Here is a 14,970-nt window from a genome sequence, read left to right as displayed (position 1 = left end):
CTATCACCAAGTTACTGGAACTTCGTGATGAACTATAATATGCAAGGGATGACGAAAACGATTCCCCGAGCTCTTTGCAATGCTGAAATCAACGAAGGTAGAAATCAAGAAAAGCATCAAGTGTTGATGGCTGACAAGACCACTTGTTTCAAGTAAAAGGGCAAGGGAAAGAAAGGGAACTTCAAGAAGAATGACAAGCAAGTTTCCACTCCCATGAAGAAGCCCAAAGCTAGACCCCAAGCCTGAAACTAAGTGCTTCTAGTGCAAAGAAAATGGTCACTGGAAGCGGAACTGCCCCAAATACTTGGCGGATAAGAAGGATGACAAAGTGAACAAAAGTATATGATATACATGTTATTGATGTGTACTTTACTAGCATTCATAGTAGCCCCTGGGTATTTGATACTGGTTCAGTTGCTATGATTAGTAACTTGAAACAAGAGTTATAAAATGAACAGAGACTAGTTGAGGGCAAGGTGACGATGTGTGTTGGAAGTGATTCCAAGGTTGATAAGATCACCATCGCACACTCCCTTTACCTTTGGGATTAGTGTTGAACAAAAAATAAATGTTATTTGGTGTTTGCGTTGAGCATAATATGATTGGATCATGTTTATTGCAATACGGTTATTCATTTAAGTCAAAGAATAATTGTTATTTTGTTTACATAAATAAAACCTTGTGTGGTCATACACCCAAGGTGAATGGTTTATTGAATCTCGATCGTAGTGATACACATATTTATGATATTGATAACAAAAGATGAAAAGTTGATAATGATAGTGCAACATACTAGTGGCACTGACGTTTAGGTCATATTGGTGTAAAACACATGAAGAAACTCCATGCGGATGGACTTTTGGAATCACTTGATTATGAATCATTTGATGCTTGCGAACCATGCCTCATGGGCAACATGAGTAAAGACTCCGTTCTCCAGAACAATGGAGCGAGCCACTGACTTACTGGAAATAATACATATCGATGTATGCGGTCCGATGAGTGTTGAGGCTCACGGCGGGTATTGTTATTTTCTGACCTTCACAAATGATTTGAGCAGATATGGGTATATCTACTTAATAAAACACAAGTCTAAAACATTTGAAAACTTCAAAGAATTTTAGAGTGAAGTTGAGAATCATCATAACAAGAAAATAAAGTTTCTACCATCAGATCACGGAGGCAAATATTTGAGTTACGAGTTTGGCCTTCAGTTAAAACAATGTCGAATAGTTTCGCAACTCACGCCACCTAGAACACCACAGTGCAATGGTGTGTCTGAACGTCATAACCGTGCTTTATTAGATATCGTGCGATCTATGGTGTCTCTTACCGATTTACCACTATCTTTTTGGGGTTATGCATTAGAGACAACTGTATTCACGTTAAATAGGGCACCATCTAAAAATCCGTTGAGATGACACCGTATGAACTGTGGTTTAGCAAGAAACCTAAGCTGTCGTTTCTTAAAGTTTGGGGTTGCGATGCTTATTTGAAAAAGTTTCAGCCTGATAAGCTCAAACCCAAATCGGAGAAGTGTGTCTTCATAGGATACCCAAAAGAAACTATTGGGTACACCTTCTATCACAGATCCGAAGGCAAGATCTTTGTTGCTAAGAGTGGATCCTTTCTAGAGAAGGAGTTTCTCTCGAAAGAAGTGAGTGGGGGGATAGTAGAACTTGATGAGGTATATGTACCTTCTCCCTTATCTACACTATTTATAAAAGATCAAACAATATCTTCTCTAAACGCACCCGATAAATGTACATGGACCCATTACCGCCGTCCTATTAGATCCACTAAGCACAATCAATAGCTATCCTTAATCTAATCTGTTCTGTGTGTACATTTAGCAATTTACTTTGACTGACCATACTCCACCACGGAGAAAAAAACAAAATCCCACATCGGTCAATTAGGAAACAAATCACGGGCACACAAGAAACAAATCATGGGCACATCATATCATCTCGGGAACCATGAGTCGCCTGCCACCACCAGGCACGCCAATCATAGTGGGGGACGCGTGAGGAGGACCTGCGGCTTCCTCTGGGCACACACGACGGTGCACATGTAGACTGACGCGGTGCCACCGGCGACAAGTCTGACGAGGATGAAGGACTTCCCTCAGGTAACTCTCCTCCTCCTTCCTCGCCCTACTCTCCATCTAGTCCTGCCGCTCAAGCCCAGACGGCAACGGCTCTCTCTGTCTCCCCCTGTTCGTCTTTCATCGCCTGCGGCGACCTCCAACCTCTGCTCATGATTCCATTGCAGTCGCCCAATCAAAGCAGAACAGAGACCACAGGAGCCACTCAATTCCCAGGGATCGAGTCTCTTCTAATCCGCCTCCCCCTGCATCTCTTTGGATACATGAGAATAACATTGAAATTTTACGAGTAGATTGCACTGAACCAAATATTGCACTCTAGCACTCTGTTTATGCTGAAGCAAGTCTTACAAAAATAACATAGGATTAATTTACGCAACTTTAAGCTATACAGAGCACTCTAGCAAGCACTACAAAGAATACTGAACCTTATTGATTACTGATAACCCACAAGTATAGGGGATCGCAACAGTTTTCAATAAGTAAGAGTGTCGAACCCAACGAGGAGCTAAAGGTAGAACAAATATTCCCTCAAGTTCTATCGACCACCGATACAACTCTACGCATGCTTGACGTTCGCTTTACCTAGAACAAGTATGAAACTAGAAGTACTTTGTTGGTGTTGTTGGATAGGGTTGCAAGATAATAAAGAGTACGTAAATAAAAAGTAGGGGCTGTTTAGATAAAGAAACAATAAAGTAAATATAGCGAGTGTGGAAAAGTGGTGGTAGGAGTTGCGAAATTGCCCATTAAGCAATTGACTACTTTACTAGACCGATAGCAAGTATTATGTGGGAGAGGCCACTGCTAGCATGTCATCCCTGACTTGGAATTCTATGCACTTATGATTGGAACTATTAGCAAGCATCCACAACTACTAATGTTCATTAAGGTAAAACCCAACCATAGCATTAAGATATATTGGTCCCCCTTCAATCCCGTATGCATCAATTTCTATGCTAGGTTGAAGCTTCTATCACTCTTGCCCTCCAATACATAGTCCTATCAACATAAAACTAACCCTAGGGTGTGATCCACGTGCGCAATCATATGATGGGCACCAAAGGACAGCAACATAACCACAAGCAAATTAAATCAATCATAGCAATTCATCAACCACCGATAGGACAACGAAAATCTACTCAGACATCATAGGATGGCAACACATCATTGGATAATAATATGAAGCATAAAGCACCATGTTCAAGTAGAGGGTACAGCGGGTTGCGGGAGAGTGGACCGCTGTAGATAGAGGGGGAAGGTGATGGAGATGTTGGTGAAGATGGCGGAGGTGTTGGTGTAGATCGGGTGATGATGATGGCCCCCGGTGGCACTCCGGTGCCACCGGAAGCGAGGGGGAGAGAGCCCCCCTCCTTCTTCTTCTTCCTTGACCTCCTCCCTAGATGGGAGAAGGGTTTCCCCTCTAGTCCATGGCCTCCATGGCACGGGAGGGGCGAGAGCCCCTCCGAGATTGGATCTGTCTCTCTGTCTCTCTCTGTTTCCGCGTTCTCAGATTCTTCCCTTTCATCGTTTCTTATATTCCCGGAGATCCGTAACTCCGATTGGGCTGAAATTTTGACACGGTCTCTATCCGGAAATTAGCTTTCTTACGGTGAAAGAAGGGCTCCAACCGCCTTACGGGGTGGCCACGAGGGTCAGGGGCGTGCCTGACACCCTGGGGCGCGCCCCCCTACCTCGTGCCCCCCCTCGGGCACCGTCTCGGGATGATTCCACTTCCCAAAATTCATAAATATTCCAAAATAAATCTGCGTCAGTTTTTATTCCATTTTGTATGGGTTTTCTGCGAAACAAAAAACATGCAACAAACAGGAACTAGCACTCGGCACTGGACCAATATGTTAGTCCCAAAAATAGTATAAAAAGTTGCCAAAAGTATATGAAAGTTGTAGAATATTGGCATGGAACAATCAAAAATTATAGATACGACGGAGACGTATCAGCATCCCCAAGCTTAATTCCTGCTCGTCCTTGAGTAGGTAAATGATAAAAAAGATAATTTTTGATGTGGAATGCTAGCTAGCATAATCTTGATCATGTAATCTAATCATGGCATTAAGATACGAGTGATTCAAAGCAATAGTCTATCCTTTGACATAAAAATAATAACACTTCAAGCCTACTAATAAAGCAATCATGTCTTTTCAAAATAACATGGCCAAAGAAAGTTATCCCTACAAAATCATATAGTCTGGCTATGCTCCATCTTCACCACACAAAATACTCACATCATGCACGACCCCGATGACAAGCCAAGCAATTGTTTAATACTTTTGACGTTCTCAAACCTTTTCAACTTTCACGCAATACATGAGCGTGAGCCATGGACATAGCACTATAGGTGGAATAGAATGGTGGTTGTGGAGAAGACAAAAAGGAGAAGATAGTCTCACATCAGCTAGGCGTATCAACGGGCTATGGAGATGCCCATCAATAGATATCAATGTGAGTGAGTAGGGATTGCCATGCAACGGATGCACTAGAGCTATAAGTATATGAAAGCTCTAACTGAAACTAAGTGGGTGTGCATCCAACTTGCTTGCTCATGAAGACCTAGGGCATTTGAGGAAGCCCGTCGTTGGAATATACAAGCCAAGTTCTATAATGAAAATTCCCACTAGTATATGAAAGTGATAACTCAAGAGACTCCCTATATGAAGAACATGGTGCTACTTTGATGCACAAGTGTGGTAAAAGGATAGTAACATTGCCCCTTCTCTCTTTTTCTCTCATTTTTTTTTCTCTTTTTTGTAGGCTTGTTTGGCCTCTCTCTCTTTTTTTGGGCTTCTTTGGCCACTTTTATTTTGGTAACCTCACATGGGACAATGTTCTAATAATGATGATCATCACACTTTTATTTACTTACAACTCAATATTACAACTCGATATCTAGAACAAAGATATGACTCTATATGAATGCCTCCGGTGGTGTACCGGGATGTGCAATGATCTAGCGTAGCAATGATATCAAAAAACGGACAAGCCATGAAAACATCATGCTAGCTATCTTACGATCATGCAAAGCAATATGACAATGAATGCTCAAGTCATGTATATGATGATGATGGAAGTTGCATGGCAATATATCTCGGAATGGCTATGGAAATGCCATGATAGGTAGGTATGGTGGCTGTTTTGAGGAAGGTATATGGTGGGTTTATGGTACCGGCGAAAGTTGCACGGTACTAGAGAGGCTAGCAATGGTGGAAGGGTGAGAGTGCATATAATCCATGGACTCAACATTAGTCATAAAGAACTCACATACTTATTGCAAAAATTTATTAGTCATCGAAACAAAGTACTACGCGCATGCTCCTAGGGGGATAGATTGGTAGGAAAAGACAATCACTTGTCCCCGACCGCCACTCATAAGGACGACAATCAATAAATAAATCATGCTCCGACTTCGTTACATAACGGTTCACCATACGTGCATGCTACGGGAATTACAAACCTCAACACAAGTATTTCTACAATCCACAACTACCCACTAGCATGACTCTAATATCACCATCTTTATATCGCAAAACTATTGCAAGGAATTAAACATATCATATTCAGTGATCTACAAGTTTATGTAGGATTTTATGACTAACCATGTGAATGACCAGTTCCTGTCATCTCTCTAAATAGATATAAGTGAAGCAGGAGAGTTTAATTCTTTCTACAAAAGATATGCCCACGCTCTAACAAATATAAGTGAAGCAAAAGAGCATTCTACAAATGGCGGTTGTCTATGTAAAGAGAAACAGGCAATCCAAACTTCAAATGATATAAGTGAAGCACATGAAGCATTCTATAAAGCCATACTCAAAAGATATAAGTGAAGTGCAATGAGAATTCTATAAATAAACCAAGGACCATCTCATACCAGCATGGTGCATAAAAGAAAAATGAAAACCTAAATGCAAAAGACGCTCCAAGATTGCACATATCGCATGAACGAAACGAATCCGAAAACATACCGATATTTGTTGAAGAAAGAGGGGATGCCTCCCCAGCATCCCCAAGCTTAGACGCTTGAGTCTCCTTGAATATTTACTTGGTGTGCCTCGGGCATCCCCAAGCTTGAGCTCTTGCCTCTCTTCCTTCTTCTCACATCGAGACCTTTTCAATCATCGAACACTTCATCCACACAAAACTTCAACAGAAAACTCGGTAAGATCTGTTAGTATAATAAAGCAAATCACTACTCTAAGTACTATTGCAAACCAATTCATATTTTGTTTTTGCATTGTGTCTACTGTAATATAAATTTTTCATGGCTTAATCCACTGATATGAATTGATAGTTTCATCAAAACAAGCAAACTATGCATCAAAAACAGAATCTGTCTAAAACAGAACAGTCTGTAATAATCTGAACATTCACCATACTTATGATACTTGAAAAATTCTACCAAAATTAGAAAAAAAAATAAAAAAATTGTATAGGAAGAAGTTGCAAAAATAATCAGAACCATTTGACGTTCCAGCTAAAAATGTAAAATCGCGCACTATAGCCAAAGTTTCTGTCCTGCACCGTACAAACCATCAAGCAAATGTAAACATACTAAAGGCAAACCTTGGCACATTATTTTTATATTTAAACTTTATAAAAGCACACAACAGAAATAAATGACTCTCTAAAACTTCCGGGTTGTCTCCCTGCCAGTGCTTTCTTTAAAGCCATTAAGCTAGGCATATAATGCTCAAGTAATGAATCCACCCGGATCCGAAGGTATATCAAAGCCAATTTTAATTAACAATGATTTAGCATTTAGTAGTGAGCACAAAGTAACATATATCATGTAACAACGAAGTCTAACTCTCTTCCTATGCATCGGCATGTCATAAAAGAACAATTCATGCACACATAGTAAAGGCCAATGCATAGTATAAATAGTTTCTTGCAATTTTATCATATTGGAAACATAGAGAGGTGGAGATATAGTTCCTCTCTCATAATAATTGCAAGTAGGAGCAGCAAGCACATGCATATTATATTCATCAAAATCATCATGTGTAATAGTAAAACGCAACCCATCAATATAATCCTTAATAAGTGCAAGCTTCTCTGATATAGTGTAGTTTGGAGAATTCAAAAAGATAATGGGACTATCATGCGTGGGTGCAATAGCAACAATTTCATGTTTAACATAAGGAACTATAGCAAGTTCATCTCCATAAGCATAATTCATATTGGCATCTTGGCCACAAGCATCATCAAAAAGGGATATTTCAAAAGAATCAACGGGATCATAACAATCATCATAGCAATCATCCTTCGGTAAGCACGAAGGGAAATTAAACAATGTATGAGTTGAAGAGTTACTCTCATTAGAAGGTGGGCACGGGTAGCTAATCCGCTCTTCCTCCTTTTGTTCTTCGCTCTCCTCCTCATCTTTTTCATCCAATGAGCTCACGGTTTCATCAATTTCTTCTTCCATAGACTCCTGCAAAATATTAGTCTCTTCTTGGACAGCGGAGTAGTAATCAATATATGGTTCAACATAGACATTAGAAGCATAATTATCATAGCAATATTTAAATATGGCAAAATTTTCAGATTTGTAAAGAGTAGCATCATACTTTTCAATCAAAGAAGCAATTTCGTAAGCACCCTTAAAAGCAACAAATTCTTCAATTTGTTGAACATCATAGTAACTATAAACACCATTAGCATAAGAGGATACGATTCCATTATCGCTAAACAAACATTGGTAGGGAAGGTGTACCTTAGGGTCTTCAGAACAACAAGTATAATCATATATTTCACATAAATTCCAAGCATAGCATTGCAAACGATGAATTTGATCCAGTAAAGTTTTCCCTTTTCAGATATACGGTGTCGCACATAACAATCATGCTCATCTAAAGATTTTCCCTCAACTAAGCTAGTTGGGGTTTCAGCACGAGCACATAGGGATCGAAGATGATCCAAGTAATAAGCTTCAGCAGTGTGATAGATTTTGATTGGTTCTTCAACCATTGGTTCAGTAGGTACAACTAATTTTTTTGGTATTTTGCGTTTCCTACCCATAGCTAAAGATAGAAAAAAAACTAAGAACAGCAAATAAAAATTACTTAGTGATAAAGCAAACAAGCACACACGAGAATATTCACCCCACGCTATTGCTCCCCGGCAACGGCGCCAGAAAAAGGTCTTGATAACCCACAAGTATAGGGGATCGCAACAGTTTTCGATAAGTAAGAGTGTCGAACCCAACGAGGAGCTAAAGGTAAATATTCCCTCAAGTTCTATCGACCACCGATACAACTCTACGCACGCTTGACGTTCGCTTTACCTAGAACAAGTATGAAACTAGAAGTACTTTCTTGGTGTTGTTGGATAGGGTTGCAAGATAATAAAGAGTACGTAAATAAAAATTAGGGGCTGTTTAGATAAAGAAACAATAAAGTAAATATAGCGAGTGTGGAAAAGTGGTGGTAGGAGTTGCGAAATTGCCCCTTAAGCAATTGAATACTTTACTAGACCGATAGCAAGTATTATGTGGGAGAGGCCACTGCTAGCATGTCATCCCTGACTTGGAATTCTATGCACTTATGATTGGAACTATTAGCAAGCATCCGCAACTACTAATGTTCATTAAGGTAAAACCCAACCATAGCATTAAGATATATTGGCCCCCCTTCAATCCCGTATGCATCAATTTCTATGCTAGGTTGAAGCTTCTGTCACTATTGCCCTCCAATACATAGTCCTATCAACATACAACTAACCCTAGGGTGTGATCCACGCGCGCAATCATATGATGGGCACCAGAGGACAGCAACATAACCACAAGCAAATTAAATCAATCATAGCAATTCATCAACCACCGATAGGACAACGAAAATCTACTCAGACATCATAGGATGGCAACACATCATTGGATAATAATATGAAGCATAAAGCACCATGTTCAAGTAGAGGGTACAGCGGGTTGCGGGAGAGTGGACCGCTGTAGATAGAGGGGGAAGGTGATGGAGATGTTGGTGAAGATGGCGGAGGTGTTGGTGTAGATCGCGGTGATGATGATGGCCCCCGGTGGCACTTCGGTGCCACCGGAAGCGAGGGGGAGAGAGCCCCCCTCCTTCTTCTTCTTCTTCCTTAAACTCCTCCCTAGATGGGAGAAGGGTTTCCCCTCTGGTCCATGGCCTCCATGGCACGGGAGGGGCGAGAGCCCCTCCGAGATTGGATCTGTCTCTCTGTCTCTCTCTGTTTCTGCGTTCTCAGATTCTTCCCTTTCACCGTTTCTTATATTCCCGGAGATCCGTAACTCCGATTGGGCTGAAATTTTGACACGGTCTCTATTCGGAAATTAGCTTTCTTGCGGCGAAAAAAGGGCTCCAACCGCCTTACGTTGTGGCCACGAGGGTCAGGGGCGCGCCTGACATCCTGGGGCACGCCCCCTACCTCGTGCCCCCCTCGGGCACCGTCTCGCGATGATTCCACTTCCCAAAATTCATAAATATTCCAAATTAGATCTCCGTCAGTTTTTATTCCGTTTGGTATGGGTTTTCTGTGAAACAAAAAACATGCAACAAACAGGAACTGGCACTCGGCACTGGACCAATATGTTAGTCTCAAAAATAGTATAAAAAGTTGCCAAAAGTATATGAAAGTTGTAGAATATTGGCATGGAACAATCAAAAATTATAGATACGACGGAGACGTATCAATTACTCATATAGAACTGCCTATTTGCAACTTTGTGGCTTCTTATCACGGCCAATCATGCCACTGAGCAATAGATCAGTAACCCCATTCGTCTAGATTGAGCCTCCCTTTGCGGCCATGCGAGCGGGCTCGTGTTGTGGCCGCCGCTCTCGGGGATGTGGGATCCACATCCGCCAGCCAGTCCAAATGTGTTGTTAATTTCATTCTTCGGGTCCACTCGGATTTCAGAATCAAGTTTTCGTCCCCTTGCTAATTTCCATTGAATGCAATGATTTTCAAAGACACAGCATGACCGGTTTATGGTTTTATCTTCATTCAGGTGTGCACTGCATGGCTGATGGTTGCTAACAGAGGCATGAATTTTAGGGAACTGTAGTGCAGTGGAGGGATTAGGTGGTATGAACAACTTTGGCAGTGGCCGCTACGTTTCTGGCCACTGCTTCCTAAGTTTATTGTGTTGGGCTGTCTTACTACACCACTTGCCTAATATACATGTTGCTTGGATGATGCAACTTGAATTTCATGTCAGAAGGCAGTACATGTTGTTCAACCTAGCGCATTGCACGTGCCGGATACTTTATCTGAAGGTCTGAATACTTGCTTAATATGTGTCTGACACACTGACTGCTATCATCAAGATTATATTTTCTCTCTTGCAAAAATGAGAAATTTCATCTCTATCTGATACTTGTCCTTCTGATTTTGTCCGCATTTTTTTGATCATAGTGAGCCGAGTAGCAGCATGCCAGTAAGGCTCGGAGCAGTGCTGGACAAAGAGCACATTCCATACCATTCCATTCTAATATGATAACTGGGCTAAATCCATAAAGTTTGATTAATGGGACATATTTTACCGGCTCGACGTACCTTGCAGGTTGATTAGAACAATAATTGCCGCTCGTTCATGTCATACTGTTTACTTTGGAGTTTTTGTCTTGATTTATGGTCATAGGGCTGCTAAGATGCAATTGGCTCATTGATTATAACGGATCTATCAGGGATTTTGACGGTTGGTGCCAAAGAGTGTCCTAATAATGTGTCTGTCAAAGATTGGATTTGTGGCATTTTAGAAGATACATAGTGGCGCTTATCCCCGGCTTGTTGTTTAGACTGAGGAGTGGCTGTACAGATAACCTAGCACCACACAAGTAAGCTCTGGGATTTGGATGACACTCATCTGTTCAGTTAGTTGGATCAATGGAGTGTCGCTTTCACCTAGTTGTAGGAACTAACCAAGGCAAAGCTAGATTATACCTTGTTGTTTCATCACTCTTTTTCATTTATTATTGGTTGATAGTCTTCCTCTTTATTGTTTTGTTTTATGAAAGTTCATCACCATACGCATGAAAAATATATGATGGATACATGGAGTTATGTGGGTAACTTGAATTACTGTGCCCTTTTTCAGGGGTTTTTTTGGAATCAACATTCACTACAAATGATGTTGAAGTGTAGCGAGGAAGACTATAGCTTCTAAAGCCCTCATCTATTTTCCGTACTTTGTCGATTGTTTGACTGTAATAAAGAAGCATTGTGGTGTATCAAATATTATCATACTATTGTGTTTATAGTCGTTTCTCCTTTTGGATGACATATTATATTAATTAAACCTATTTTATCATTATTGTAACTTCATTTGGGAACGCAATGTTTGAAATTCAATGTCTTTCCGCTCTAATTTCAACTTCATTTAGACCAGTGAGAAGTTTTGATTTGGATGTTCATTTATTCACGTTAGATGACTTATACTACAAAATCTCTGAAAGTACATTCATGAAGCTAGGCAAAAAACAGAGGATGGGACTTGTAATTAAAAAATATTTTGAATGTAACCATGAGATAAGGGTAGAAGCAATGTGAATGATACAGCCACATAAATAACTAAAACTGATTAGTGGGTAGTAGCTACATATATTAGGTATATTCATTTGCACATTCATTTTGTCCATGTAATTTAGTTGTTTTAGCCCAACAAATGCTATTATTGGTAGTAAAACGTTTAAAATGATGAAAACATGTAAGACTAGACAATTATTTTGATAATTATTCGATATAGTTGAGATGTGCATTGCACGTGCAAACTTACTAGTTATTGGAAAGTAGTTCATCACAGAAATCAGTTCTAGTGATTCCTACACCAATTAGTGAGGAAGCTAATGATGATGATCATGAAACTTCTGATCAAGTTACTACCAAACCTCGTAGGTCAACTAGAGTAAGATCCGCACCAGAGTGGTACGGTAATCCTGTTCTGGAAGCCATGTTACTTGACCATGACGAACCTATGAACTATGAGGAAGTGGTGATGAGCCCAGATTCCGCAAAATGGCTTGAGGCCATGAAATCTGAGATGGGATCCATGTATGAGAACAAAGTGTGGACTTTGGTTGACTTGCTCGATGATCGGCAAGCCATAGAGAATAAATGGATCTTCAAGAAGAAGACTGATGCTAACGGTAATGTTACTGTCTACAAAGCTCGAGTTGTCGAAAGAGTTTTTAACAGGTTCAAGATGATGACTACGATGAGATTTTCTCACTCGTATCGATGCTTAAAGTCTATCCGAATCATGTTAGCAATTGCCACATTTTATGAAATCTGACAAATGGATATCAAAACTGCATTCCTTAATAGATTTATTAAAGAAGAGTTGTATATGATACAACCAGAAGGTTTTGTCAATCCTAAAGGTGCTAACAAAATGTGCAAGCTCCAGCGATCCATTTATGGACTGGTGCAAGCCTCTGGGAGTTGGAATATACGCTTTGATAGTGTGATCAAAGCATATGGTTTTATACATACTTTTGGAGAAGCCTGTATTTACAAGAAAGTGAGTGGGAGCACTACAGCCTTTTTGATAAGTATATGTGAATGACATATCGTTGATCGGAAATGATGTATAATTTTCTAGAAAGCATAAAGGAGTGTTTGAAAGGAGTTTTTCAAAGTAAGACCTCGGTGAAGCTGCTTACATATTGGGCATCAAGATCTATAGAGATAGATCAAGACGCCTGAAAGATTTTTCAGTGAGTATATACCTTGACAAGATTTTTGAAGTAGTTCAAAATGGAACAGTCAAAGAAGGAGTTCTTGCCTGTGTTGCAAGGTGTGAAGTTGAGTAAAGACTCAAAACCCGACCACGGTAGAAAATAGGAAGAGAATGAAAAGTCATTCCCTATGCCTCAGTCATAGGTTCTATAAAGTATGCTATGTTGTGTACCAGATCTATTGTATACCTTAGCATGATTTTGGCAAGGGAGTACAATAGTGATCTAGGAGTAAATCACTAGACAACAGTCAAAATTATCCTTAGAGGACTAAGGAAATATTTCTAGGTTATTGAGGTGATAAAAGAGTTTGTCGTAAAGAGTTACCTCGATGCAAGCTTTTGACACCGATCTAGATGACTCTAAGTCTCGATCTAGATACATATTGAAAGTGGGAGCAATTAGCTAGAGTAGCTCCGTGCAGAGTATTGTAGACATAGAAATTTGCAAAATACATACAAATCTGAATGTTGCAGACCCATAGACTAAACTTCTCTCACAAGCAAAACATGATCACTCTTTGGGTGTTAATCACATAGCGATGTGAACTTGATTATTGACTCTAGTAAACCCTTTGGGTATTAGTCACATGAAGATGTGAACTAATCACATAAAGATGTGAACTATTGGTGTGAAATCACATGTCGATGTGAACTAGATTATTGACTCTAGTGTAAGTGGGAGACTGAAGGAAATATTCCCAAGAGGCAATAATAAAGTTGTTATTTATATTTCCTTATATCATGATAAATGTTTATTATTCATGCTAGAATTGTATTAACCGGAAACTTAGTACATGTGTGAATACATAGACAAACAAAGTGTCCTAGTATGCCTCTACTTGACTAGCTCGTTAATCAAAGATGGTTAAGTTTCCTCGCCATAGACATGTGTTGTCATTTGATGCACATCATTAGAGAATGATGTGATGGACAAGACCCATCCGTAAGCTTAGCACTATGATCGTTTAGTTTATTGCTATTGCTTTCTTCATGACTTATACATGTTCCTCAGACTATGAGATTATGCAACTCCTGAATACCGGAGGAACACCTTGTGTGCTATCAAACGTCACAACGTAACTGGGTGATTATAAAGATGCTCTACAGGTGTCTCCGATTGTGTTTGTTGAGTTGGCATAGATCAAGATTAGGATTTGTCACTCCGTGTATCGGAGTGGTATCTCTGGGCCCTCTCGCTAATGCACATCACAATGAGCCTTGCAAGCAATGTGACTAATGAGTTAGTCACGGGATGATGCATTACGGAGCGAGTAAAGAGACTTGCCGGTAATGAGATTGAACTAGGTATGATGATACTGACGATCAAATCTCGAGCAAGTAACATACCAATGACAAAGGGAACAACGTATGTTATTGTGTGGTTTGACCAATAAAGATCTTCGTAGAATATGTAGGAACCAATATGAGCATCCAGATTCCGCTATTGGTTATTGACTGGAGATGTGTCTTGGTCATGTATACATAGTTCTCGAACCTATAGGGTCCGCACGCTTAACGTTCGATGACGATATCTATTATGAGTTATGTGATTTGATTTACCGAAGGTTGTTCGGTGTCCCGGATGTGATCACGGACATGACGAGGAGTCTTGAAATGTTCGAGGCATAAAGATTCATATATTGGAAGGCTACATTCGGACACCGGAATAATTTGGGGCGTTTCGGATAAGTTTCGGAGTACCGGGGGTTACCAGAACCCCCTCCGGGAAGTTATTGGGCCTTATGGGCCTAGTGGTGGAAGAGAGGAAGCATGCCAAGAGGTGGCACGCGCCCCCCTAGCCCAAACCTAATTGGACTAGGGCTAGGGGGCCGGCCCCTCCTTTCCTTCTCTTCTTTCTCTCCTTCCTTCTTCTCCTACTTGGACTAGGAAAGGGGGAAACCTACTCCTACTAGGAGTAGGAATCCCCCCTTTGGGCGCGCCCCTTGAGGCCGGCCGTCCTCCTCCTACCCTCCTTTATATACGGGGAGGCGGCACTCCATAGACACACAAGTTGATCTTTTGGCCGTGTGCGGTGCCCCCCTCCATAGTTACACACCTCAGTCATATCGTTGTAGTGCTTAGGCGAAGCCCTGCGTCGGTAACTTCATCATCAACATCACCATGTCGTCGTGCT

The sequence above is a fragment of the Triticum urartu genome, chromosome 1A (genome assembly GCF_056163025.1).
Source record: "Triticum urartu cultivar PI428250 chromosome 1A, HENAU_Tu73, whole genome shotgun sequence".
Taxonomy (NCBI): domain Eukaryota; kingdom Viridiplantae; phylum Streptophyta; class Magnoliopsida; order Poales; family Poaceae; genus Triticum; species Triticum urartu.
Note: the sequence above shows the minus strand (reverse complement) of the source record.